This window comes from Prionailurus viverrinus, chromosome A3 (genome assembly GCF_022837055.1).
Source record: "Prionailurus viverrinus isolate Anna chromosome A3, UM_Priviv_1.0, whole genome shotgun sequence".
In the NCBI taxonomy this organism is placed as follows: Eukaryota; Metazoa; Chordata; class Mammalia; order Carnivora; family Felidae; genus Prionailurus; species Prionailurus viverrinus.
This window is the reverse complement of record NC_062563.1, coordinates 11,249,084-11,276,002: the sequence shown is the minus strand read 5'-3', so window position 1 is coordinate 11,276,002 and position 26,919 is coordinate 11,249,084. Positions and strand designations below refer to the sequence as shown.

The 26,919-nt window shown below is 50.8% G+C and overlaps 1 long non-coding RNA gene across 1 annotated transcript; it reads left to right on the top strand.

The window, feature by feature from the left end:
* Positions 1 to 11,483: 11,483 nt before the first annotated feature.
* Positions 11,484 to 26,213, top strand: LOC125162155 (uncharacterized). Its single transcript, XR_007150912.1, has 3 exons — positions 11,484 to 11,603; positions 25,599 to 25,764; positions 26,084 to 26,213. It is a non-coding gene; the product is annotated as an uncharacterized LOC125162155 (long non-coding RNA).
* Positions 26,214 to 26,919: the final 706 nt, after the last annotated feature.

The following is a 26,919-nucleotide window of genomic DNA, read 5'->3' as shown; positions in this document are numbered from 1 at the left end:
ACGACTCCTACAGACTTGATGGTGTCCCGGTCAGGGGGTGGGGTCCAAACACGACAGACACACAGGCGGGTTCCTTTTGTCACCTTGGCACATCAGCTTTGGGATTCGGCTCAGAGAATGGACTCGGGAACAAAGCCCCCATTGACCACCCCTGCAGAGGAGCCTGGCCCTGCGGAACCATCCAGCCTGTAACACCTAGAGATGAATTTCTCTCTGCCTCCCCTTGGCTCCTTTCTACCCCCTGCAGCCACTGCAGACGAGGAGGAGCCGGGAGTAAACAGCCCCCGAAGAACAGGGACTGCCACCCCTCCCCACAAACACACACACATACTCCGAGGAGTAATTTGGATTTGCCCAGACCTTTAAAAACCAGAAATAAGCAAACAGCCGCCATCCGGAACATAACTTAGGCCGGTGCATACGGAGGCGTGCACGCAGAGGTTTGTTAAAAAAACAAACAAACAAAAAGTTTGTCATAGGAAACAATTGAAAATGGATTACTACAGAAACACATAGCAAGCCTGGAAAATCAGTCTTAAAGGATTTGAACCAAACTGGGTTGTGAAAAGGGACTCACGTATTTACTTGTGTCCCAAGCAGCGTCCTCTTCCACACCCACATGCGGAGAAGATTTCATCCAACCACGCGCCCCCTTGGACTAACTCAAAATTCTATAATGCGCCAGCCGAGAAATGAACGGCAGTGCTGAGGAGCGAACCCAGCAATTCTGCAAACACTCAAGTGTGATCACCTCCAGTTCGATCGGGGACCCCTGAGCCAGCAGCGACTTACCTTAAGGGCAGAGGAGCTGAGTGAGTGTGGAGGGGGCTTAGGTCTCCTGGAAATGAGGACAGCAGATACGTATTAGAAAGGAAAGTACTCGAAAGTGTGGACTTGGCTTCAGGAAACAACGTCACCGACTCCAACTCCTAAAACACGAAAACCGTTTTGAAACACCTGACGGGGATGAATCCAGACCTTATGGAAAGAAAAGGCTGCTGAGCAGGCAGTTGTCGATTTAAGACGGCCGCCTCCCCCATCACCGATGACACGCAGGGCCCCGTCTCGTGGACACGACAGGCAAGCGGACCTCATGTCCCATGCAGGGAGCACCTCTCATGCTGGTGGTGGAATTGTCGTCACGTGCCTGCCTGGCTGTGGGAACTCAGCAGAGTCACTGCAGAGAACACGAGTGAGACGTACTGCCCATCTCCGAGCCAGGGGCACCCAGCTCCCTGGTGTCACCCTCCGGTGCAGAAGGAAGCTCCAGGTTTGAGCCCCGCGGTCTCAGACGTGGCGTTTCCGGCTGTCAGAGTGAGTGGCATAGGGAGATCATGCTCGGGGCTGCCCAAGACGACTTTAGGAGACACACAGTCTGCAGGACACGATGCTGAACCCCACGGTGGGAAAGCCCTTTTACTCCTCTGGCAGTGTTCTTCCAACCCCATCTGGCCTGTGAGAAAGTCTCAGCTTTGACCACCTCTCCAACATTTACTGATTTCCCTTTTTAACAGAGAAGGCAGGCCTCAGGCTCGGGTCATTCAGCAGCCAACAGCATCTAGCTAGAATGGTGTTCGGCCAGTGATAACGGAAGACGAGCAAAATCCTAACAGGACGTGGAGTAGTGTTAATAATAACGTATTAATATTAGTCCATTAGTTGTGAACAGATGTACGGCAGAGTCACGTAGAATGTCAGCGAGAAGGGAAACAATCAGAAGTTGGGTGCAGGGTAAGAGTTCTCTGTACTTTCTCTGCAACCTTTTCATAAATCTAATACTATCCTAAATTTTAAAGTTTATTTTTTTAAGTTTATTTAAATATTTTTCATGGGCTCAGATAAAAATAAGTTCATGCTGGTTTTTTTTTAATGTTTATTTATTGTTAGAGCATGAGCAGGGGAGGGGCAGAGAGAGCGGGAGACACAGAATCCGAAGCAGGCTCCCAGGCCCTGAGCTGTCGGCACAGAGCCCGACGCGGGGCTCAAACCCACAAACCGTGAGATCATGACCTGAGCTGAAGTCAGATGCCTAACTGATTGAGCCACCCAGGAGCCTGCCCCCACCCCGACTCTGCCATTCTGTTTTTAAAAATGTACATATGGTGGGGCGCCTGGGCAGCTCAGTCGGTTAAGCGGCCGACTTCGGCTCAGGTGATGATCTCACGGTCCGTGAGTTCGAGCCCCGCGTCGGGCTCTGTGCTGACAGCTCAGGGCCTGGAGCCTGCTTCGGATTCTGTGTCTCCCCCTCTCTCTGCCCCTCCCCTGCTCGCACTGTCTGTCTCTCTCTCTCAAAATATGGAACGGGGGGAGGGGGGGTGGGGGGGGAATGCCTGGGTGGCTCAGTCGGTTGAGTGTCCGAGTCTTCATTTCGGCTCAGGTCATGATCTCACAGTTCATGGGTTCGAGCCCTGCATCAGGCTCTGTGGTGACAGTGGGTAGCCTGCTTAGGATTCTCTCTCTCTTTTTCTCTGGCTCTATCTGTCTCTCTCTCTCTGCCCCTCCCCCATTCATGCTTTCTCTCAAAATAAATAAATCAACTTGAAAAGGGGAAAAAGTAAACTTACAGAAAAATCTCGGACCCAAGTCCCGAGGAGTCCGTGCTCCCCTCAAGGTGTTACCATCCCACTTGCCAGGCTGAGTATTTCGGGGACAGAGATGAATAAGGAGGAAATGTTCTAGCGGGAGGCAGATGTGTAAATAGAAACCCAAGTGCCAAGTGCTAATTTCAGCCCAGGTAGTAAGTGCTGGGCGGGGCAGTGCCTTTGAGAAAGAAGGGGATGCCCCCCAGGAAGTGTGTCACCAGGGAAGGATGAGTAAACAGAAAGGTTACGTGATCTTTCCAGAGAACCTTCCTTCTCGGGCCCTCCGGGTAAAGCCAAAAGGTGCACCGCACCGCAGAGCCTCCTAGCCCTCTCCTGCTTCGCCCCCGTGCCTGAATACACAGAATACACATCAGAGTTCTTAAGGTGCCAGCCCTGTCCTGCGGGTTCCCCCAGCCCCCTAGCCCTCTCTCCCCTTGGGCTTCTCTCATCGGCCCTCCTTGGTGGTCACCTAGTTAGTATCTTAACCCTTTACCTGCTGGCACCCAGCCAAGAGGCACGGTCTCCCAGAGCTTTCTCTGAGCCCCCACTCTGGGTGCGGAGCCCCTCCCGGTGCCATCCTTACCGGCTTCTGGCAGAGCTATGGAAGCACGCAGGCCCTGGGGTCCAGTCGCGGCTCCTCCGTTCCCAGCTGTGCACGTGGCCTTGGCCAAGCCACTCAACCTCCCCAGGCTTCTATTTCCTCATCTGTAAAATGGGAACAACACTACTGCCTCAGTGGGTTGTTCTAAGGATTAGATGAAATAATACCTCCTGCCTAACGTGCAGTCTAGGGACCAGCAGACTAGAGCATCTTAGTAGGGTCCCACGTCCCGCCCCAGACCTCCCAAACCAGATCCTGCGTTTTCCCAGGGCCCCAAAGTGATTCACATGCGTGTTAAACTTGGGAAGCTTGAGACACTATGCGGAAAGTGTGTAGATTGCCGGTCTCGTCACCCTTCTCCACCTGGTCCGTCCTGACCAGGACAGCCATTGTGCCGTTACATACTTAGTGCCCAGAGCGTCATAGGTGCTCAGTGACTCAGGGCTGAATTCAGCCATTTGTCCAGGTCTCAGGAAGAAGCCAGACTGGGGCCCAGGTGGTCTCACTCCTGTCTGAGCCCTTTTGGACTCATGACTGCCATCAATGCCCCGGCATCCTGCAAGTTAGCAGGGACAAAATCTGGGGTGGTGAAAGGGTCTCCCGCTCAGGAAGTGGGGATGTGAGCTTAACAGAAAGAACAAACCCCCAGACTCATCCTGCTTGGTGAAATCCATCACCTTCCTGAGAGTGACGTCAGAATCCCCCTGCTCTGTCAGCCCTGTCAACCTTTAGCACTGATGAGAATGTCAGGTTCCTGGAGATAAATATCCAGATCCTTCATTCCCTGGCTTCTCCACACTCCTCTTCACTCCAGGCACCTCTGCTCCACTGTGACAAACTACCAGTTCATCAGATAGACGACGACGGCGGCTCTGTTTGGCTGGGGAAACCTTTAGAATGACAGGGTCCTGCTCTGGCCTCGGCCAGGGCCATAAACCTCGGTTCAGCAGAGGAATGGATTCGCCCTGAAGACTGCAGCTTTATCAGCTGAGGGGATTAGCAAAGGCCGAGTCCTGACCTGAAAGAGAATCCCAGACACCCTGCACACTCCCTTTGGGACCCTCCAGAGTCAAATATTTTCAGAACCAACTCCAGTTAAGTAAACAGTGTTCTGCACGTGAGTGCCCACAGGGTTTCTCAGAGGACCTGACATTCTCCACTTGGTGACTGTCATTTCCTTACAAACATAACATTGAAAGCGATCTTTGCATTCCCAGAATGACTTCCCCAGCTGAGGAATTCTCTGAGTCTCCTTGAGTTCAGGGCTGTTGCTTTGTTTTGTGCTTTTACGACAACACCGCCTAAATGCATCCTGTACAATTTGATAAGAGCCCCTTGCCCCCCCTCCCCGACCGTGCGTGTCTTTCTTTGCCACAAACTTCTAGTAAACTCTTCAAATATGCGCTGCCTAAATTGAACCCTGATGCTAGGCGCACTAATGGGGCACCCTCTTCAAAGCAAATCTCCACAACCCAACAGTTTACATGTTGCTGGAAACAATGGACTTAAGTGCACAATTTATTTGGGTTGGCTGGTTTCATGCTGGTTGGAATCTGCTTTGGGGGAAAAACAAACCCTGCATGTGTTTAGATTTATAATTTATACCGAAAGCACAAATACCTCGTAATAGGGCTAAAACGAGGCGCAGTTATGAGCAGGAGGCATGCACATGTTGGCTTTACTCTTTCGTGGACGTACTAAGATTATAAACGGCTTTTTTAGTTAGGCCTCCGCCTCCCCCACACCCCCCCCAAAAAAGCCCATCCATGGCAGAAGGCTGACCTGTGCGCAAGGGCCCTGACCCGGTGCTCTCCAGCGGCTTGCACGGACTACCTCACTCCACCCTTGCCCCGGCCTCATCCTGGGTGTCATGATCCCCATGTCAGGGAGGAGGAAACCGGGGCATCGGAAGATGAAGTCACTTTGCCAAGGTCCCACAGCAAGTAATAGAGCCAAGGTTCACACTCGAGGAGTCTTGCTCCGGAATCAGAGCTCTCGACCCGTAGGTAACTTTTGTCGTAAAATCCACGGAACCACTAGCCAGGATGCTCCATTAACTCAGCTTTTTATTTCCGTTGAGTTGGAAGAGAAGGCAAGTGGCAAGAGAATAAAATGATATCAGGACCTAACCAAAGCAAAAATAAGGCCCCGCGCCCCAAATCAAACCACGCAAAATCTGGAAAAGAATTCGTTCAGCCCCATCTCTACCTGCTGCACCTCCGTCTCCAGGGCCAGGGAAGGGGGTGCCAAGTCCCAAGGGGGGACCCGGCGTCCCGGGGGACCTCCCTCAGTAAGAGAGCCAGCGCTGCCCTTCGGATTCCAGAGCCAGGAGCAAGAAGAGTGCGCTCCGGGGAGAGCGCCGTGGTGGGTCATGACAGCAAGGGCCCCCGGTGAGGAAGCCTCCCTGGGTCCACTGCCCTTTGCAGGGCACTGATGCCACTCCGTCTAAAAGCCTGTGTCTCCACCCACTCGAATCTGGGCGGCGCTGTGACTTGCTTTGACAGAATGAGACGGAGGTCGTGGTCCGCCAGCTTCGAACCAGGCCTCCACCCTGTGCTTTCTGCCTTTGCTTTCACTCGCTTGGAATTTCGAGACAACAGATAGCGAAGAGGCCTGGGCTAGCCTCCCGGAAGACAGCCGTCCATGTGGAAGGGAATCACGGTACCTCCGCTGACAGACCATTGCTGGACGTGTGGGCGAGGCCGCCTCAGCCCCTCCAGCCCCAGTCGAGTTGTCAGATGACTGTAGCCCCGCGAGTGAGCCCGGGAAGGCCAGCGGCCCAGCTGTCCAGCCCGCCACCCCACAGAACGGGGAGAAACGACCACCTTACTTGTTGCATTAAGCTACTAAGTTTCGGGATAGTTTGTTACATAGCAGCTAGAGTGGAAATAATTGTTAACACAGTTAAAATGAAAGTTCTTTACTGAAACCACAGCTGCAAAGTGTATTCCCATGACCATGTCTCTAGCACAGCAGTTTCTGGAAGATTCGTGGAAGCGTGTGTCGAAACATGTCCTCAGCTCACTTACGAGGACGCTGGTAGCCCGGTGGTAATTTCTCTTCTGTCTGCATTTTAAATATTTGATCATTGTTTTCCATATGAGAAAGGAACCCTCATTAGCACTGGCAACACAGATAAGTTTGGCACGGTGTTCTGAGAACTTTCAGGACAACAGAGGAAGTGGACAAGAACGCCATCAGACAGGAATTCGTTCAGGAAACATCTGAGTACCAGGCACTGCGTTTGGGGCTGGGAGCACAGAGATGAGAAGGTCACAAACCCAGACCTCGTGGGGTCCCTGTCTAGCGGGGGCCACGGACTTTCACAAAAAGAAAATGTGAGCGTATGGGCACAAATGGTGTCCGTTGCCGTGAAGAAGTAGCATGGGGAGCCCGGAAAGAGAGCTCGCCTGGTGAGAGGAAGCCCAGAAGGTTTGCTGGGTTAGTGAGGTAATCCTGGAGCCCAACTTTGTTTTACATACAAACACAGAGTGGGGTTTGTTTGTGTTTTTAGTTTATTTATTTATTTTGAAAGAGAGAGCAAGCATGAGCAGGGGAGGGGAGAGAGAATCCCAAACAGGCCCCATGCCGTCAGCCCGGAGCCCAACATGGGGCCCGAACCCGGGAACCACGAGATCATGACCTGAACCAAAGTCAAGAGCCGGATGTTCAACTGACTGAGCCACCCAGGCGCCCCAAACAAACAGTGTTTTTCACACGGTTTTTATGATCCTGAACTTTCCTGGGATGCTTTCACCGTGTAAATTGAGAGAAGACTGAACTTCGCTTTGCCTGGGAATTCACATTGGCCGCCATTCTGCAGGAACAGCTCTGGCAACAGCTCAAACTCAGCATGCTTATGGCACGTGGCTGGCTAGCACCCCACACCTAGATCCACCTGTACCTGCAGCTGTCACCATCACAGTGTACCTACCTGTGAGCTCAGTGCCTGGAGACTTCACCAGGACTTCCAGCCTTACGACAGGAATGATTTTGTTATCCCTTACTCTCTACTCTCCTTTACTTTACACTTTGAGAATTCCGTGTACATGTTCTCCTGGTACAGCTAGGTAGGTTATATTATTGAGAAATTTCATTTCAGGGGTGACAAAGAGGCATTGAGTCTGATAAGGTGGGAACCACAGGCATCTTCAAGACCTTCCTTCTGGAGGACAGGGAAGCAGGCCAGCATAAGAACTACGTTGGTAGTTGTGGGGTTAGCGCCCAGAGAGCCAGGGGCTGCGCGATACAAGATGTGGCCAGAGGAGGAGGTGGGGAATCGGGATCCTCAATACGGTGCTGGTGGGGATGTGAAATAGTGCGGTTGCCACGGACAACGGTCTGGCAGTTCCACAAAGGTTAAGCCTAGAACGTCATCTGAACCAGCAATCCTGCTCCGAGGCGTATCCCCAAGAAAAAGGAACACGTATGTTCACACAAACACTTGAACGCAAATGTGCACAGCAGCATTATTCATCATAGCCGAAAGCAGAGTGTCCGTCAACTGGTGAATGGATGAACAAATGGGGTCTGGCCATGCGGTGGAATATTACTCAGCCATGAAAAAGGAGCAGAGCACTGACCCACAGTACAGGGTGGGTGAATCTTGAAAACATGACGCTGAGTGAAAGAATCGAGACACAAAAGGCCACAGATTATATGATTCCATTTATACAAAATGTCCAGAATGGGCAAATGGGTAGAGACAGAAAGCGGACTCATGGTTGCCTGGGGCTGGTGAAGGTGGGCGGGGAGATGGACAGTGACTGGTAATAGGTGTGGGGTTTCTTTGGTGGGTAATAAAATGTTCTGGAATTAAGTAGTGGTAAGACTTGCAGAACTCTGTGTGTATGTTAAAAACCACTAAATTGTACATTTTTTTAAGATTATATATATTTTTAAAAATTTTAATGTTTATTTTTGAGAGAGAGAGAGACAGAGCATGAGCAGGGGAGGAGCAGAAAAAGAGAGAGACACAGAATCCGAAACAGGCTCCAGGCTCTGAGCTGTCCGCACAGAGCCCGACGCGGGGCTCGAACTCACGGACCTCGAGATCATGACCTGAGCCGAAGTCGGACGCTCAACCGACTGAGCCACCCAGGCACCCCAAGATTTTATTTTTAAGTAGGGGCACCTGGGTGGCTCAGTCGGTTGAGCATCTGACTTCGGCTCAGGTCATGATCTCACGGTTTGTGGGTTCAAGCCCCACATCGGGCTCTATGTTGACAACTTGCTCAGAGCCTGGAGCCTGCTTCGGATTCTGTATCTCCTTCCCTCTCTGCCCCTCCCCTGCTCACACTGTGTCAAAAATAAATAAATGTAAAAAAAATTTTTTTTAATTAAAAAAAAAGATTTTGTTTTTGAGTAATCTCTACCCCCAGGGTGGGGCTCGACCTCACAACCCTGAGATCAAGAGTCACATACTCTACCAACTGAGCCAGCCAGGTGCGCCCTTAAATTGTATACGTTAGAAGGGTGAATTTTATGGCATTTGAATTATATTTCAGGCACACAAAAAGATGAAGCTGAAGAGATAGATGGGGCCACACCATTCAGGGCACTGTGGCCCACGCTGAGGAGTTTCTGTCTCCAGCCTCGGACTAACGGGAGGTTTGGGGCACCAGCATGGCAACATGGGTGTGCATTTTAAGTTGTTTTTTTTTTAATGCTTCATTTATTCTTAGAGCACGAATGGGGGAGGGGCAGGCAGAGAGGGACATAGAATCGGAAGCAGGCTCCAGGCTCCAAGCTGTCAGCACAGAGCCCGATGTGGGGCTCGAACCCACAGACCACAAGATCGTGACCTGAGCCGAAGTGGGACGCTTTACCAACTGAGCCACCCAGGCGCCCCTTCAGGTTTGCATTTTATTTTTTTTTTTTTTTTAATTTTTTTTTTCAACGTTTATTTATTTTTGGGACAGAGAGAGACAGAGCATGAACGGGGGAGGGGCAGAGAGAGAGGGAGACACAGAATCGGAAACAGGCTCCAGGCTCCGAGCCATCAGCCCAGAGCCCGACGCAGGGCTCGAACTCACGGACCGCGAGATCATGACCTGGCTGAAATCGGACGCTTAACCGACTGCGCCACCCAGGCGCCCCTGGGTTTGCATTTTAGAAAGCTCTCTGTGAAGAGTGACCTGGAGGTGGGTTCAGGGGATGGCCTCGAAGGGCGAGGGAGAGCGAGTGTATGGAATGGGTCCTGGCCCCAGGCTGGAGCAGGCTGGTGGAGGGCAGCCGTGCCGAAAGCAGTGTGTGAGGACCGCTGTCACAGGCACAGTCACGCTGGGAGAAACGGCTTTGGAAGGTGGCATCTGGGAGGAGGTTCTGGAAGAGGCAGCATCTGAGCAGAACTCTGTAGGGTTGATTTAGGGCCATGCAGAAATTCAAGGGGACCGCTTGGAAAAAGGAAGCAAATGAGCAAAGGTTTAATGTGGTTGCATCTGGCCAAGTAAGAAGGGAGACGAAAATTATTCGGGTTCTCTAGAAAAACAGAACCAATAGGAAATATAAAGATCTGTATGTGAGGAGATTTATTATAGGAATTGACTCATGAGGTGATGGAGATCCAGAAGTCCCACAGTCTGCCCTCTCTGAGCTGGGGAACCAGGAAAGCCAGTGATGTGATTCAGGCCGAGTCCGAAGGCCTGAGAACCGGGGGAGCCGATGTCTGGGGACAGGGGAAGGTGGATACCCCAGCTCAAGCAGAGAGCACATGGGCCCTTGCTCTACTGTCCTGTGCGGGCCCTAAACAGATGGGATGGTGCCCACCTGCACTGGCGAGGGCGATCTTCACTCAGCCTGATTCGCGTGCTCCCCGTTTCCAGAAACACCCTCACAGACACACTCAGAAATAATGTTTTACCAGCGCTCTGGGCATCCCTTACCCCATCACGCAGACACAAAAATCTCTTATCGTGAGTCTGCTCTGTGTCAGCCTGACAGCCAAGTGCATCTCCTTAAACCATGCTTAATTTCCTAACAAAGACAATGACTAAGTCCTAATTCTGCCTAACATGATCCAGCCCTCCGGGGCACAATCGGGCCACGTCTCCCAACTTCCCTCCTCTCAGGAGGCTGAGGTTCAGACAGTTGACGTACCCCTCGAGTCCCACGGCTACGAAGGGGCTGCCTGGCTTTTCATCTCGGGTCTGTTTGGGGGCGGGGGGGGGAAGCTGCCCAAGGTGGGTTCAAGCCAACTTGTAGCATGTGGACTTTATTTTATAGGCAATAAAGTCATTCTTTCTCTTCTTAAGCCATAAAACTTCGTCGTCTTTGCACGTCTGTTTTGAATTACACATTCCAGTCCCTCGAATCTTTTGATAACGAGTGTCCTTAAGGGAGAGGTTGTGCTCGTGGTTTGGAGAACGTAACCCGCTGCAGCACAGGAGACGCCTGAGGACTCCGGACACCTATACTCCGGGATGTGCAGCACGTATATTTCAGCGTCCGAGAAACCGTGGCTTGTGAACGCTCTATCCGTGGGCCGACGCCAGCCAGCTGCCCGATAGTAAATAGGAGACGTGTGTTCCTTCTGCCGCTTAAACTCCCTGGCTTTGCTCTGAGCAGTAGGTACCAAAAACAAATACGTATTTGTTGAAGTTCTGTTTCATTCTGTTTGGATTCCAGGTGTTGAGATACAGTCGTGTCTTTTATGTGATGCATTTTTTTTTTAAAAAAAGGTACTTAAATCTTTACGGTTTAACAGCCATGGAAAAAGTCTTGACATATTTTCAAAGGGAAAGAGGTGGGGCAGGAGGGAGGTGACAGAGATCGAAGGTACAGTTATCAAAACCTAAGAACTGGTGCAAACCAACCTCATTGGAGGCAACCAGGACTTCTGAAGGGAAGGAAAATCAGCTTGCTTTCCCTTTGAGCGTTTATACAATCCGGGACACCCAGAGGGAGCCTGTCTGTGGGGCAGGAGTGACCCTAGGACTCCTCGGGGGACTGCAGTGGACAAGAGGGTGACGGCACTAACAACAGCAGAATTGCCTTCCAAGGTCAGTCCGTGCTTTTCCAGAAAGTGCAGTGTCTCCCTACCTGCCTCGGCAAAAACAGCCACTGGTGCTCTTTAAAAAGGCAGGTTTGGGGCGCCCGGCTGGCTCATTGGGTACAGCGTCGACATTGGGTGTAGAGATTACTTAAAATCTTAAAAATTTAAAAAAAAAAAAAGGCAGGTTTAAGGGCCTCATCCCAAACCCGGTGAGACAGAATGTCCAGGAGAGACGGTTAATTGAGCAATTATGGGCGAGTTACTCAACTCACACGGGCCTCGGTTTCTTCATCTTACAGCAGTGACAGGAAGAGCACTCAGCCGTGGGGCTGTGTGAAGATTTAATCGGCATTCAGGTGATGAGCTTAGCAGCGTGCTGGCACCCGGTCCACACTGTTACCTGCTTACCTCCCGTTTTCTGTTCCAGGTAAGGCACAACTCTGCAAAGTCGCCCTCTCTAACCTCCATCTCAAGAGGTGCCCAGTGGTGGGGCGCCTGGGTGGCGCAGTCGGTTAAGCGTCCGACTTCAGCCAGGTCACGATCTCGCGGTCCGTGAGTTCGAGCCCCGCGTCAGGCTCTGGGCTGACGGCTCAGAGCCTGGAGCCTGTTTCCGATTCTGTGTCTCCCTCTCTCTCTGCCCCTCCCCCGTCATGCTCTGTCTCTCTCTGTCCCAAAAATAAATAAAAATGTTGAAAAAAAAAAAAAAAAAAAGAGGTGCCCAGTGGTGGCAGTCCCTGCAGAATCCAGTCTGCATCTTGATCGAACCTTAATCAGTACATCGCACCCGTTTCATGCGTTGGTGACACTGCCGGTGCCATCCCGTTGGCCGACCCTTCACCAGGGGGAGTAGCGTTTGTATGCTTGGGTTCAGTCTGAGATGGTCACCGCCTCTGAGAACTGAGCTTGGCCCTTCAGCAACATGCATGGGGCCACTTAAACGTGGATTTTTTTTCTTCAACAAATATAGCACAGTACTGCAAGTTTATTTCTCTTCCTTGGGATTTTCTTTTCTTTTTAATGTGTATTTATTTATTTATTTAGAGAGAGAGTCCCACATAGGTTCCGCTCTGTCAGCACAGAGTCAGACACGGGGCTCCATCCCACGAACCGTGAGATCATGTCCTGAGCCGAAACCAAGACTGGGGTGCTTAACCGACAGAGCCTCCCAGGTGCCCCTCTTCCTTACGGTTTTCTTAATCACGTTTTCTTTTCTCTAGCTGACTTCATTGTTACGATACAATATATAATACCTGTAACGTGCAAAGATACGTATTAACCCACTGTTTGTGGTATTGGTAAGGGTTTCCAGTCAACAGTAGGTTATTAGTAGTTAACTTTTTGAGAGGCAGAAGCTATCCGTGAATTTCCAGCTGCGCAGGGCCGGTGCCCCCAACTCCCACATCGTTCAAGGGTCAACTGTACATAGATTTTGATTGATCACCCTCGTTTCCCCGTGAGCGCTCACTCTGGGCCAGAACTGTTCTGGATTGCGGAATTAAAGTAGGAAAAACGCAGTCCGCGCCTACATGGAGCTCACACTGTCACAGGGGAGGCAAGTAATAAACAAAGCCAATAGATAGGTCCAGAATCTGTCTGATCCTTTCTTACTGGAAGCAGAGCTGGAAGAAGGGAGGGAGTGGCAGAGGGACCGTCAAAGGCCCTGAATGAGGGGAAGGGTGTTGGTAGATAAGGTTAGGGAAAGGAGGAAAGATAGAGGCTCTCTGGAGGCTATTGAGAGAAGTTTGCATTGGCTCTAAGCGAGATAAGAAGCTTTCAGGGGGCTGCCACCGGCCACGGGACGTGGTCCCAGGTTGTTCCGGAAGCTTTCCGGCTTAGAGTCAAGAATAGACTATAGAGGGGCAAGAGGAGAAGCAGAGAGAGCAGGGAGGAGGCTCCTGCAATAGTCCAGCCAAGAGATGGCGGCGAGTTGGTCCAGGGGAGGAGATAGGAAAGTGGTGGGAAGCAGTTGGCTTCCGGAGATGTTTTGGACGTCAGGCCGATGGGATGGGATGTGGGTGTGAGAGAAGCAGAGGAGTCAAGGATGATGCCAGCAGTAGTCACCTGGAAGCTCCAAAAGCACGGGCGGACAAACCTTGATGAGAAGGCGTGTGGAGAGATCAGGAGTTCGAGATGCCTAGTAGATAGAAATGATGAAGGGACCGGGCAGGCAAGTAAATACATGTATGGGTTCAGGGGAGAGACGGGGAGATAACAGCGTGAAGGCCACGAGTGCGTAGGTGGTGTTTAGAGCCGTGACGTTGAGGGCTGACCTGGAAGAGTCCTAAGGAGAAGAGGTCCAAGGCCTGAGCCCTGGGGGTCTCAGCATTTAGAAATGGGGGCCAGTCACCCAAGCGTCACTAGAACGCAGCAAGGGGCCGGGCCGTGCGCATGCCCGTTACTTCTGTGCTCGCCGGGCAGGTGGAAGGTCCCACACGGACTCATCTTTTAAGGGAAATTTAAAAACAATTACTCCTCTTTTTAAAGTAGAATTTGGGACAGATGGCCATTGGCATCTTTGACATTTCATGGGACCCTCGTAATGCACCCCTGGGCTGGGTGAGGGCCCCCTGTGTGGGAAAGCGTTAAGACACACGGGGCTCCAGACCTGTGTCACCACTTCCTGGCTGTGGGACTAGAGACAGGTCCCTGCACTCAGCGGGCTCTCAATTTCCTGGTCCACAAACGGGAGACACTAAGGGTTCCTAGCCACCTCCTCAGAAGGAAATGACATCAGGCCTACGGAGGCCTTGGCTTTACACAGTCAACGCTCCCTGAATGGCCGCCATTATTGTGGGAACAGAAGGCAGAGGGTCTGCGGGGCTGGGCGGAGAGCCCTGGTGCTGTGTGAAGGAAGGGGAGGGGTGTCTCTGGCCCCGGGGCTGCAGAGGAACAGATCAGATGACTCCACCCCTGCAGCCCTCAGACTGGGCCTTCCCAGACCTGCCTGGGTGTGGTGCTTAGTGCCTGCAGGCTGTCCAGAAGGTCTGCCCTGGGGGTTACCCCTCTAGCTACTCGTCCTGAATGAGGCAGCCGTGTAGAGGTGGGGAGTGACGGGGAGACAGGGTTCACAGCAGACTTATGGCCTCGGATGGCCAGAGAGGGTAGTGATGCCATGAATGGAAACGGAGCGCGCCGAAGTCAGAGAAGCGAAGACAGATGATCGTGTTTAGGAGACGAGGAATTCCGAGAGAAATGAGAGCAAAGGGAGTGTCCGAGGAATTTTGGGATGCGGCCACCTCTTGTCCTTAAACCACCTCTTCAGAGCAGCTCACCAGCGATAAGTACAAATGACTCTGACCTCAATTAAATCTCAACTCTGAGAACAAATTAGCACCCCGGGAGCGGCTGGCGAGTGCTCCTCTGGGTGGACAGACCGCACACTTCCAGCTCAGACTGCCCTCTGATGGACGCCTCAGCTGCACGTCCTGGTCCCTGAACTCCACGAGAGAAGGAAAACGGGAAAACGGACTACTTTCGCGATCGCTCTGTGAGAGACTCCTGTTTCCAAGGTGGGGAAACGGAGGCACAGAGAGGCTGAGCACCGTGCCCCAATTCTCAGTCGGAGCAGAGCTAAGCTTGGAGGCCAGGTTCTGTGCTTCACTCACTAGACTCAGCTGCCCCTGGAGGTGACAAGAATGACTTGGTCACATGGGACCGGACGTTCCTCCCAAAGGGGCCGCCAAGGCACCCAAGTCACAGTCCCTTTCTTACGCGACTTAAGACCCAGTCTTGAGGACCGAGGTTCAACTCTGAGGATAAATACGCTTGTTCAAAGCCTCTGCTCCTGGTTCTGGGCAGGGCCCGAGACCAGTCAAGGCAAAAAACTGTAATGCCGTTAGAGGCTGATAAAAAACCTGGGGACCTCGCTGGACAGAGAGTCAGGAAGCCATGTTCTTGGCCTCGTCTTGAACTCACGTGTGACTTCCAGCAAGCTCTTCCCTGGTTCGGCCTGTTGATCAGCAAAAGGAGGGGGTAAGTTCAACAGGTCACTTTCTGCCTTTAAAACCTGATGACGATGGGCACTATCCCTCAGGAGGACAACTTTGGCAGTCCCTACACATTTAAATGTGCACACCCACTGATTTCTTGAAACGGGTCTAAGAAATACACACAGAAGTGCACGAGACAGATGCTTAGGATGTTCACTGAAACACTGAGTAATGATGACTTAAGTGTCCACCATCACAAGACTGTCTAAACGAGTTACAGCATACCTACACCTTGGATGGCAACGCAGCCTGGAAAAAAAGGAAGAAGGAATGTAAGTAATAATGAAGTGTCACCATGATATATTCATGAGTGAAACAAGAAAGATTTGTCCAAAAAAATATGGTATGTGCACATTGGTGTAACGAAAGATCTAGGAAGAGAGCAAAGGGGAAACTTATTTTTCACCTACAGAATGCTTTACTTTCTTTTATTTTTAAATTTTTTTTATGTTTATTTACTTTTGAGAGAAAGAGAGACAGAGGCATGAGCAGGGGAGGGGCAGACAGAGAGGGAGACCCAGAATCCGAACCAGGCTCCAGGCTCCAAGCTGTCAGCACAGAGCCCGATGCGGGGCTCGAACTCACACACTGCAAGATCATGACCTGAGCCGAAGTCAGACGCTTAACCAACTGAGCCACCCAGGCGCCCCTGGAATGCTTTACTTTCATAATAAAAATTATTTTAAAATATTTTACTCAGTAGAGTAGTGTATGTAATAAAAGGGAAGTCTCATATGGACTCATGTGAGCGTTCAAGTTCTTGAACTACCAGAATAACCCGATGAGGAGAGATCTGCAGTGTTGCACAGATTCAGGTGTGTGCCCAGTGCCTTACGAATCAGCTACAGCCGCCAACCTGAGGGGTGGCCTCTTTGACAGGTGGGGAAGGGGGGGATTTGCAGACTGATTTTTGAGGCTCTTTCTACTGCACACAGGACTCTGCACCCTTTGGATTCCTACAAACCCATTTATGTTCCCATCTTTCGGGGTCTCATCCCCAGGAGGACACTTAGCAGACTGTATGGTAATCATGGGCTCAAGGGCAACACTCTTCAAAAGGGGGCCTCTGCCGAACCTTAACTAAAAAATTGGGGCTTACATTTTATAGGTCTTTGGGATTTTTTAATTTCATTCTTTTTCCGGCAATTCATTTTTATTATATTTTACAAAAATATGCATCTGCAGTGATTGGAAAATTCTTTAAAACCTGGTCCTTCTAGGGGCATCTGGGTGGCTCAGTCGGTTAAGCATCTAAGTCTTGATTTTGGTTCAGGTCATGATCTCGCGGTTCGTGAGTTCAAGCCCCGAGGAGTCTGCTTAGGATTCTCTCTCTCTCTCTCTCTCTCTCTCTCTCTCTCTCTCTCCCTCTCTCTCCCCTTCTCCCCACCTCAAAATAAGTAAATAAACATGAAAAAAAATTTTTTTAAAGCTGATCCTTCGGCAATATCTCTGAGAAGCACCGGGCTGCTGGAGAGAAGAGAGTTGTCCGCACCGTCACAGGCATTTCCATGTTTGGCATCTGAATGAGCAAATCGCTGAGTGAACGTGTGTGTGAATGAGCAATAATAAGGCACAGGGAAGAAAATGCCCAGAATCTCGGTTTCTCATTTAGGGCCATGCAGAGGACCATGCAGAGGGTGAGAGCTTAGGACTTCAAGGTCATGGCCAGACTTGATAGGAGCATCACTAAATGCTCACTCTTCTGACTTGAATTGTTTTTTTAATGTTTATTTATTTTTGAGAGAGACAGCGTGAGCCGGGGAGGGGCAGAGAGAGAGAGAGAGAGAGGGAGACACAGAATCCGAAGCGGGCTCCAGGCCCTGAGCTGTCAGCACAGAGCCCGACACGGGGCTCGAACTCACGAACCGTGAGATCATGACCTGAGCCGAAGTCGGATGCCCAACTGACTGAGCCACCCAGGCGCCCCTCACTCTCCTGACTTTAAATATGGAGCTGGGAGATCTTTTTCCCCAGGGCATGGAAATGACCCACCAGGGAAAAGTAAGGCGAGGGCCACGCACAAATAAAAAGCAGCATTCACTGCTCATGATTATAAAGTCAGACGAAGTTTGCAGACTAAGGTAAACATTCTCCTTACCAGCCTGAACAAGTAACAGGAAACACAAGCCACATGCACAAAACTCTTATTTTAAGCACTGCTGTTTAAGAGGAAACTTTTGGACCATTTACCTCAGGGCAAAGAAATTGAGGAGTGGGCAGGGTGCCACCCTGGGGCACAGGCTCAACTGTGAGGGAAACGACTTCAGCCTGAAGTTTTTGCTTCAGAACATGGGCAAAAACTGCCCAGTCCAGAAGGCTGCCGGGTACACCTTGCTCCATTTTGAAATTTCCCACAGGCGCTCTCCAGAAACAAACAGATCTTCATTATACTCTCTTTAGAGACCTGAAACTAGAAAAATGACATCTGGGGGCGCCTGGGTGGCTCAGTCGGTTGAGCGCCCAACTTCAGCTCAGGTCATGATCTCGCAGTCCGTGAGTTCAAGCCCCGCGTTGGGCTCTGTGCTAACAGCTCAGAGCCAGGAGCCTGCTTCCGATTCTGCGTCTCCCTCTCTCTCTGACCCTCCCCTGCTCGTGCTCTGTCTCTCTCTGTCTCCAAAATAAATAAAAACATTCTGGGGCGCCTGGCTGGCGCAGTCGGTTAAGCGTCCGACTTCAGCCAGGTCACGATCTCGCGGTCCGGGAGTTCGAGCCCCGCGTCAGGCTCTGGGCTGATGGCTCGGAGCCTGGAGCCTGTTTCCGATTCTGTGTCTCCCTCTCTCTCTGCCCCTCCCCCGTTCATGCTCTGTCTCTCTCTGTCCCAAAAATAAATAAACGTTGAAAAAATAAATAAATAAATAAATAAAAACATTAAAAAAAAACTTTTTTAAGAAAAATGGCATCTGCTCGTGCAGCAGAGAGCAGAGTCAGAATGGCCCCGAGCCCTAAGCCCTTCCTCTGTGGGTGCCAATGTTTAGACAGACCCTTATCTTCCCCAGCTCACCTCGGTCTCCCCATGTGCGAATGGAATGATCACAGGACCCGAGTTAACGCGAGGAGTAAATAAGAGAATGTGTGTAGCGCAGTTTGCTCAGGCCTGACATGGCGCGAGTCTTCAACACTAGCTCGGGGCTCTCTCTAATCACAGACCGAAGTGCAAGCCCAAAAGAGTCTTGGGCAGTGACAGGTGCCATTTATTCAACCCTGGCCCTGGGCCAGAAACAATGTCAAGTGACACGTTTACGGTCTGGTGGGATTCTTGGTACAACTTCCGAGGTAGCTACTCAGTATCCCCTTTTAGAGACGGGGACTCGGGACTTGGACAGCTGTAGGGTCCACTGGCCCAGCTCCACCAGCCCAGAGGCAGCCAGGCAGGAACTGAACCAGGCTCCTCCCCAGCTAGGCTCCCGATCATCACCCAGCTCTCATGCCCTTGACTTCCTGGGGATGAGATCGTGGGCATCGGCTTTGGCTGGCTTTGTTGTTGTTCTCAAGCCTTCATCGTTGGTATGATTTTACAAAAACTTGGCATTCCCTTGAATTTTTTAAAAAAATATGTTCAGTTCTTAAATGTCCCCGGGGCGTGGGGCAGGGAAGGTTTCGATCAATGATTTAGTTCTCTTCTTAATGCTGAATTTAATAAGGCAAAGTCACTGGATCTCCATTAACAAGTTGAGTTGTTTGTTGGTTTATTTTCATTTTGGAAACTCCTCTCCATAGTGAACCACTCTCCCTCTGCTGAAAAAAATCCCATGAGGAATTCTGATCAGATGCCGGGGCTGTGGGGCAGATCCCCTGGGGAGTATCAAGTTTCTAGAAGGCTCCTAGAAGGCAACAAGTCTTGCAACCTGACTCTTAAGTGACTTTTTACCTGTTGGATTATCTCAGGGCAAGGGGAAAAGGACACAGGCATGCTTTCTGCTTCCAAGCATAATTATGTATTTCATAAAAGAAGAGAGATTTTTGGGCCAACAGTTGAAATTCACTTGACCCTATAGAAGGAAGGCCACAGAGAAGGGTGAGAGCCCCAGAACCCAACTACCATTTCTGCCCCTTGTCTGTGTGATTCTGGGCAAGTTACTTAACTTCCCTGTAACTCCGTTTGCTCATCTGTAAAACGTGGGTGATAACAGTAACAGTGCCTAAACCCATGTTTCCGTGAAGACAAAATAGGGTTTACCAGAGACCGAGAGGCCTTCCCAGAACCCTCAGGGATAAAACCGGGGAAGTCCCAGGCAGACCAGGGTGAGTTGATCACCCCAGGATGAAATGAGAGTACAGTCTAAATGCCTTAGGAACAAACTCTTGCACGTTTGCTGCCCCATAGTCTTGGCTGCCCAGTAGTTTCTGTTCACGGCTGCCTCCAGCCACGGCTGCCACGGTCCTCGTTTATTTATTAGCCGCTCTGTAGGGGCCTTCTGTGTGCCTACAACACCTCTGATACCACACCCCCCAAGTCCCCAGTAAATGCTTCTTGCCGTTCGCAGAATAAGCTTCAAGAGAACTTATCATATGCCAGGCAAGCAGCTTTTTAGCAAACCTTTATCTCCCTCAACCCTCAGGCAGCATCTAACTTGCAGGTTAAAATCGAGAAAATGCTCCGTGGTGACAGAGGCAGAGACGGGAGTGACGTGTCCATACGCAAGGGACGCCCAATGATTGCCAGCAGCCACCGGCAGCTAAGGAGACAGGCCTGGACCATTCTCCCTCCCAGCCTCCAGAAGGAACCACCCCCGGCAGCACCTTGATTTTGCACTTCTGGCCTCCAGAACCGTGAGAGCACAGACTTCTGTTGGCGGAAGCCCCCTCGTCAGTGGCACTTGGTTACGGCAGCCCTGGGACTTCACAAGCCAAGGCCAGACCTTCACAGGCTCGTGTCCTGACAAATGCAAGGGCCTGCCTGCCCTTCACTGGTCTCCCTGCCTGCCGTCTGTCTTCCCACAAGGCTGGCTCAAAACACCAGCTTCTGGGGCACCCGGCTGGCGCAGTCGGTGGAGCGTGCGACGCTTGATCCCAGGGTTGTAAATTCGAGCCCCACTTTGGGCATGGAGGTTACTGAAAAACAAAATCTTTAAAGCAAAACCAAAAAAACCCCACCAGCTTCCGACTCCCGGGTCAGAAACACCTAACGACACCCAATGCCTCGAGCACACTTCCCGAACTTATTTGAGGGTCAGAATCCCACAGATGGTAGTTAAAATTCCAGGTTCCCTGGCCCGGCTCCAGACCTCCAGAAATGGGCTTGCAGAAAGGGAGCCTCAGGAATCTGCATCTTTAATAAACACCCGAGATGATTCTTAACCTCAGGCACAACTGGGGGCAGGCTGGCCCACAAGATAAAACCCAGATGAGATCAAGGATCTTGGTTCAGCGATTTCCACACCATGGCACCAACCTCCTATCCGAATGTCACTTCCCAAGGCCTTCCAGGCCATCTGTGCGGCGTGCCTCATGGGCCAGCTTGCTCATCATCCCCTACACAAGGATGCTTCCGTACCTCGAGAACGACTCTGGCCTCGCCACTTTCCTCCCTAAAACTGCTCTGCATTTCCTCCCGCTTCTAAGTCTAGAATCTAGAACCTGAATGATGCCACAGACCTTAAAAGTTGTCTCTGATTATTCGAAGGCAGCCTTCCAGTGAACTCGGGGTAAAACCCAGACTCTGCATCCTGCAGGGATGCGGCCCGGCCCAACTCCGGCCTTCGGTCTCATTAGGAGCCTTCTCCTTTGGCCATGAAGTTCCAGGCACGGGCTTCCCTGTAATTCCTCAGACACACCACGTTTTTCCCCGCCTGGATCCTTGACACATGCTCTTTTTCCCGTGACCAACACCTTATACTACTTAAATATCACCCCCTCAGAGCTTTCCCTACAACACATCCTAGGTAGAATACACACACACACACACACACACACACACACACACACACATTTCATTTACTCTCAGTCACCACACTCTGTTCAGTCAATGGCCAACACCTAAAAATCAGGAAGTTTCAGGGGCACCTGGGTGGCTCAGTCAGTTAAGCATCCAACTCGGTTTCCGCTCAGGTCGTGATCTTGTGGTTCATGAGTTAGAGCCCCGTGTCAGGCTCTCTCTGCCCCTCCCCTGCTTATGCATACTCTCTCTCTCTCTCTCTCTTATGCATTCTCTCTCTCTCTCTCTCTCTCTCTCTCTCTCTCTCTCATTAAAAAACGAAACAAAACAAAAATCAGGAAGTTTCACATAAAAATGTCCAGCCTCTTAAAGAATTGGCAGAGCTGCCCGTACAGAACCCGCCTTCCCCCACAGCCACACAGAGTGGAGGTGAGCCCTTTGCTGGAGCAGGAGGCCTCTGCAAGCCTGCCCAGGCCCTGCACTGCGTTCAGTTACCTGCCTGGGACACAAACAACCGCCTTTGCGACACTTCCTTGCCCCCCTCCCAAGTTGGGCTCGCTTGCTTATCATCTGTCTGCCTTGTGGAGAGAGATGGCTTTATTCCCCGGTGCAGCCCCAGCGTCTCGCCCGTGCCCGACACCTAGCTGGACCTCACTAGACGTCGACTGATTAAATGGGTAAATGAATGGATGGATGCCCTGCCTCCTCCCTGTGTCCCATAAGCCATACCATTCATTTCGCCATTTAATTATCCCCTTCCCTGCATCACTCATTAATTTGCTGCCCCCGGTGCCTCCCTCCTCCATAGAGCTTATGAAAACACAAATCTGGTCCTTTCATCGCCCAGTTGTAAACTTTTGAGGAGTCTCCCAGCACCAACTGGAGAAAGCATAAACTTGCCGCTGTCACGGAGGCATCTGAGGCCCTTCTCATCTGGTTTCCACCTACTTCTCCAGCCCCCACCTCACGAGAGGGCCATCACCCAGTACGCCCACACCCCATGCAATGGCTCAGGGAACACACCATGCTCTTTCCCCACCCCCACAACCCTGCAGCGAAAGCTCCCTTTCCCTGGAATGCCTCCTCCCCCGTCCCACACCCGCCCCCCCACCCATGCCTCTAGCAAACTCCTACTCATTCTTCTGCCCTAGCTCTAACCAAAGTCACCTCACCGTGAAACACTCCAGAGCCCCCCAGGCTGACTTAGTCACTCAGTCTTTTCTGTCCCCCCCCCCCCCACCTCTTTCATACCCTGGCCTTAGCCGTGAGTAATGGCTCAAAATAGCAGCTGGTGTCTTCCGAGTGCCTGCCGTGTGCCAGGCACAGAGTGAGCTTTATCGCTTTTAATCCTCACGCTCATGCTGAGCCCCTGCCTGGAAGGAAGCCTCCCCCCTACCCCCCTGCCCCTACAGCGCCCCCCCCCCCCAGACACAGGGGATCACTTTCTTCCCTCCAGCTTCCTTGAGAGGCCATCCCTGCCACCCCATGTTAAATTTTCTTTCTCTTTCCACACCTTACCCCACCCCCAGGCCTCCCCATCTCCCTTCCCTGCTTTAATTTTCTCCCTGACTCCTCTCACTAACACACACACATTTTGATTAATTAATTTGTGTATTCTGTCTCTACCCCGTGGAATGTCAGCTCCAGGAGGGCAGGGACTTTATCGTGTCTCCTTTACGACTGCATGCCTACCGCCTAGAATCAGTGCCTGGCACATCATAGCCACTCAATAAATACTTATTCAAAGAGGGTAGATCTTATGACTATCTTCGGTTTATTTCCAAGGGGAGTGGCCTTTACAGAGATCGAGGTGAGTCCCACAGAGGGTTGGTGGCTGAGCCGAATGTGATCTCTGGGTGGTCCACGCCCAACAGCCGACCACCGCCCTTAGCTGCCGTGGCCACCACTTCCTGAAGACCTCTCTCCATCTCTGACTTCTCGGTTAGACGTGGAGGCAAGAACTCTTGCCTTGGAGTTCTTGCCTTGTCCTTGGAACTCTTGCCTTGTCCTTGGAGGCAAGGCAAGAGTTTCATATTTGTGTTTCCTTGCCTGGTCTGTGGTTGGTGCCCAAGGATGTTTGCTGAACCAATCCGTACGTGAACTGTGAAATGCTAGATGGTAGGAATCGTATCTTCACTTTTTATCCTTTATCTCCACGCGAGAAGCAGTGTCCTATACATAGAGGCTTTCCTTATTGCACTAATGAATTGTGTTATGGCCATAGGTAGTAAAAGTAATTAGCAATAATGACAATAATAGGCAACATTTATGAAGCCCTTAGTCTGTGCTAGGCCCTGTCCTAAGTGTACAAAGGCACAGGAATGAAGACAATTAACTAACTCTCTTATGATCCTCATTTCACAGATCAGGAAATGGAAGCTCAGAGAGGTTAAGAACTTGGCCCGAGGCCACACAGCTAGGACATAGCGGAGTGTAGGATCTGAGTGTTGGCACCTAGGAGTCACGTGCTTAGCTACTCTAGGCCGCATCCCAGCCTCTCTAAGAGAGATCCATGAAAAGGCTACCCTGTGTGAAAACAGGAGTGGCTTATTACACATTTCTGTTTTATTTCAAGGGATTTCTTGAAATTCCTCCAAAAGCTTTGGTAGGTAGGCATCATCACTTGCTAAGTAGTAACCACCAGTATACATGTTGTATTTGATGGTTGGCAGAGTTCACGTACAGTTTCTCATCTGATCCCTACAACAATGTGATGAGGTGGCCACTGCCGTCTCCTCTCATAGAAGAGGAATCTAAGGCTCTGAGCGGTTAAAGGAAGAAGGCCAAGGTCACCCAGCCGGTGAGGAGCAGAGCAAGGGCTCAAGTTAACATCTATCACTTGAAAAACTGAGGACTTGAGTGTTTCCAAATAGAAATCTCTTCCGGTGTTACTTAAAAGTCAATAAGATAATCCACGGGAAAGCACTGGGCACGGCTCCTGGAACCAGGTAGGACCCTCATAAATGTTAATTTTGATCATCTTCTCAACACCTCCTAGGAACTGGAATATTTTAGCTGATGACTGCAGCCTGCCTGTTGAGCCTGATGGAAAGATTACACTTTTCATTCTAGTTCATCCCTGGTAATGTTGAAATGATGATCAATCTCCATTATCCCTGGGGTGCCATAGAATGTTAAGAGCTGGAAGGGATTGTGGAGATGAGCTCATCCAGTGCCTGCATTCACAGATGGAGAAATTGAGTCCTAGAGAGGGAAAAAGTCAGAGGGCAAACTTCTCAAGAGCAGGGCTCTTGCACTGTGCCTGGCACATAGCACCTCCCACAAAGATGGGCTTTTACTGAAGAGAAGGGCATCTAGCTTCTTAAAGGCTACAGGAGATAATTCATCAGTTTCCTGAGCTTTGAGCACATCCACCCCACCCCCACACAAAGTACCAAAGTGTTAGAAGCTAGTAACCAGAAAACCGATCATGTGACTTAATTCCACCTCTGCTAAAAGGCTTAAAATGCTTTGGTGAGTAGTCTGAGATTCATAAACATACACTTCAACTCTTTCTCAGAGAATTATTAACCAGCTCCCTCTCCATCAAAACTGGAACTTGAGCAATCAAGGAGAAAAAGAGCTGGCAAGAGAAACGTCTTGAATAAAATCTTTTTTTTTATTTAAAAAAATTTTTTTAAATTTATTTTTGAAGGAGAGAGAGAGACAGAGCATGAGTGGGGGAGGAGCAGAGAGACAGGGAGACACAGAATCAGTAGCAGGCTCCAGGCTCTAAGCTGTCAGCACAGAGCCCGACGCAGGGCTCGAACCCACAAACTGTGAGATCATGACCTGAGCCGAAGCCGGACGCTCAACTGACTGAGCCACCTAGGCGCCCCCTGAATAAAATCTTAACACCAGTATATATGATTTCTTGGCACCTCTCCCCCCCCCCCCACACCTAAGAGTTGGAGGATGAAGGAAAGAAAGAAGTGTTACTGTATAAAACATGAATCAATAAAACTAATCGTGGAAAAGTACAGACTCTTTCCACCTCACAAGGTAGGTTCCAAGAGAAAACAGTCGTGTTAAGTTGGAGACGGACTTAAAGACAGAAAGTACTGAAAAGGAAGATGCAACAGAGATGTAACCCTCATTGGTTTTTCCAGAGGGCAGAGACGGGCTGGAAGGACACGACAGTGTGTGGCTGTGATTATCAGCGGTAGCCGATTGCCAACGAATGATTTTGAGAACCTATAATTTATCGAGTTTGTGTCATACCTTACTTGTCTTGCTAACTCACTGGGTACTAATTCTCCGAGGCATGGGACTAGCTTTTATTCCACACGTAAGTCTTGAGCAGCTTTGGCTTGAGGATTTGGGGGTGGGGAGGGATGATGGAGAGAAATGAGATTAGGGTTCGGTCTTGGAACTAAAGAAACAGAAATATAAACCCTCTGTGCTGTTTCTCTGGGCTTCGTGCTTCTCAAGTAAGGCTGAAATGCAGGCCCTGACAACACACTTGTGGCCACAGCAGCTCTTGGAATGAAAGGGGTCCCCCTCCTCCACAACACGTTTATCAAATTCAAACTATCCTCCACATTCCTTCCTTACACAGCTCAGGCGCACCTATGACGCAAGCCTCAGAGCAAATTCCGCTCAGGAGCTCCAGGAAGCTCTGGCCTGGCCCTCCCTTCTAGAAAGGAAAGTCCAAGAGGGATGCCACACCCAGAGGAGGGGAGAGAGGACGTGACAATACCTCCGGGAATGCAGAGCCCACGCAGGTGTGTTGGCATCCACGAACTTCCTTTTGAAAAGGGCCTGATAAATCAGCACGGATAACAGGAGTAAAGCTCAGCCAGCCACCCAATAATCGCTCACATTGAACTGGGGCCCTGGTTTCCAGGGCATGGCGACTGGGGAGAGGAGGGTGACAGCTGAGAATAAAGGTTCCTAAAGGCTGTGACAGGTTTTTCTATTCAGCGGTCTTAAAGTGGGTTCCCTGGGTGTCCCTGAGACCTTTTTAGGGGATTTCTCAAACCTAACACGATTTTCACAATACTAACACAGTCACTTCCTCTTGTCACCCTCGTTGTCTCACAGGTATATACAGTGGTGTTTTCTGAAGGGGCATGACATGTGATGATTATCACCCTGATGACTGTTGGAAGGTGTGCTTTTGTGTTCCTGTGTTTGGACATCGATGAACAGTAAAAGACGTGACACACATAAACAAAATGCTTGGGGGCCTCTATAATTTTTAAGAGTGTTAATGGGTCTTGAGACCAAACTGTGGAGCTGCCCCAGCACAACATCGCACCTCACTTCCAGCGCACGTTGAGTCACATAGCAGGTGCTTCTGAACAGATTAGAGGTGGCAGGCCTTATTACTATTCTGCTTGGGCTGGAATCCTTTCCATCCCTTCTTCTACCCAAAGTGACCATAAAAACCTTAAATTCCCTCACGGACACATGGTGAACCGAACCCCCTCCCCCACCGCCAGGGGGAAAGACCGGCTTCTCACCTTTGAGCCCAGGTGGGGCAAAGTTAGCACGGGGAAACCACACTCCCTCCACTCCGGCCCGGGGCAAAGACCTATCTGGGTCAGGTACCATGCTACCTGCTCAACAGTGAGTTGACGTGGTTGATGTGGTCCCTGCCTCCTCACTGCTTTCGTCCTGGGGCGGGGCCAGATTACTCCCAAAACATGAAAAAAACCCGAAACCTGCCACACACGTGCTGGCAAGGATGTACAAGGTGTCAGACGGGATCTGAGGTAGGTAGATGATGAGGGGAAGGCCCTGAGGACTCGGGTGGAACCAAGCACCCTAAGCAATTCGTCCTGGCCACGGTTAGGCAACGTTCCTGCCCCCAGCCCCAGGTGGGCGCAGGGGAGGGGTCAACAGCTCTTTGTGAGCGGGTCCCCGTGGGTCCTTCT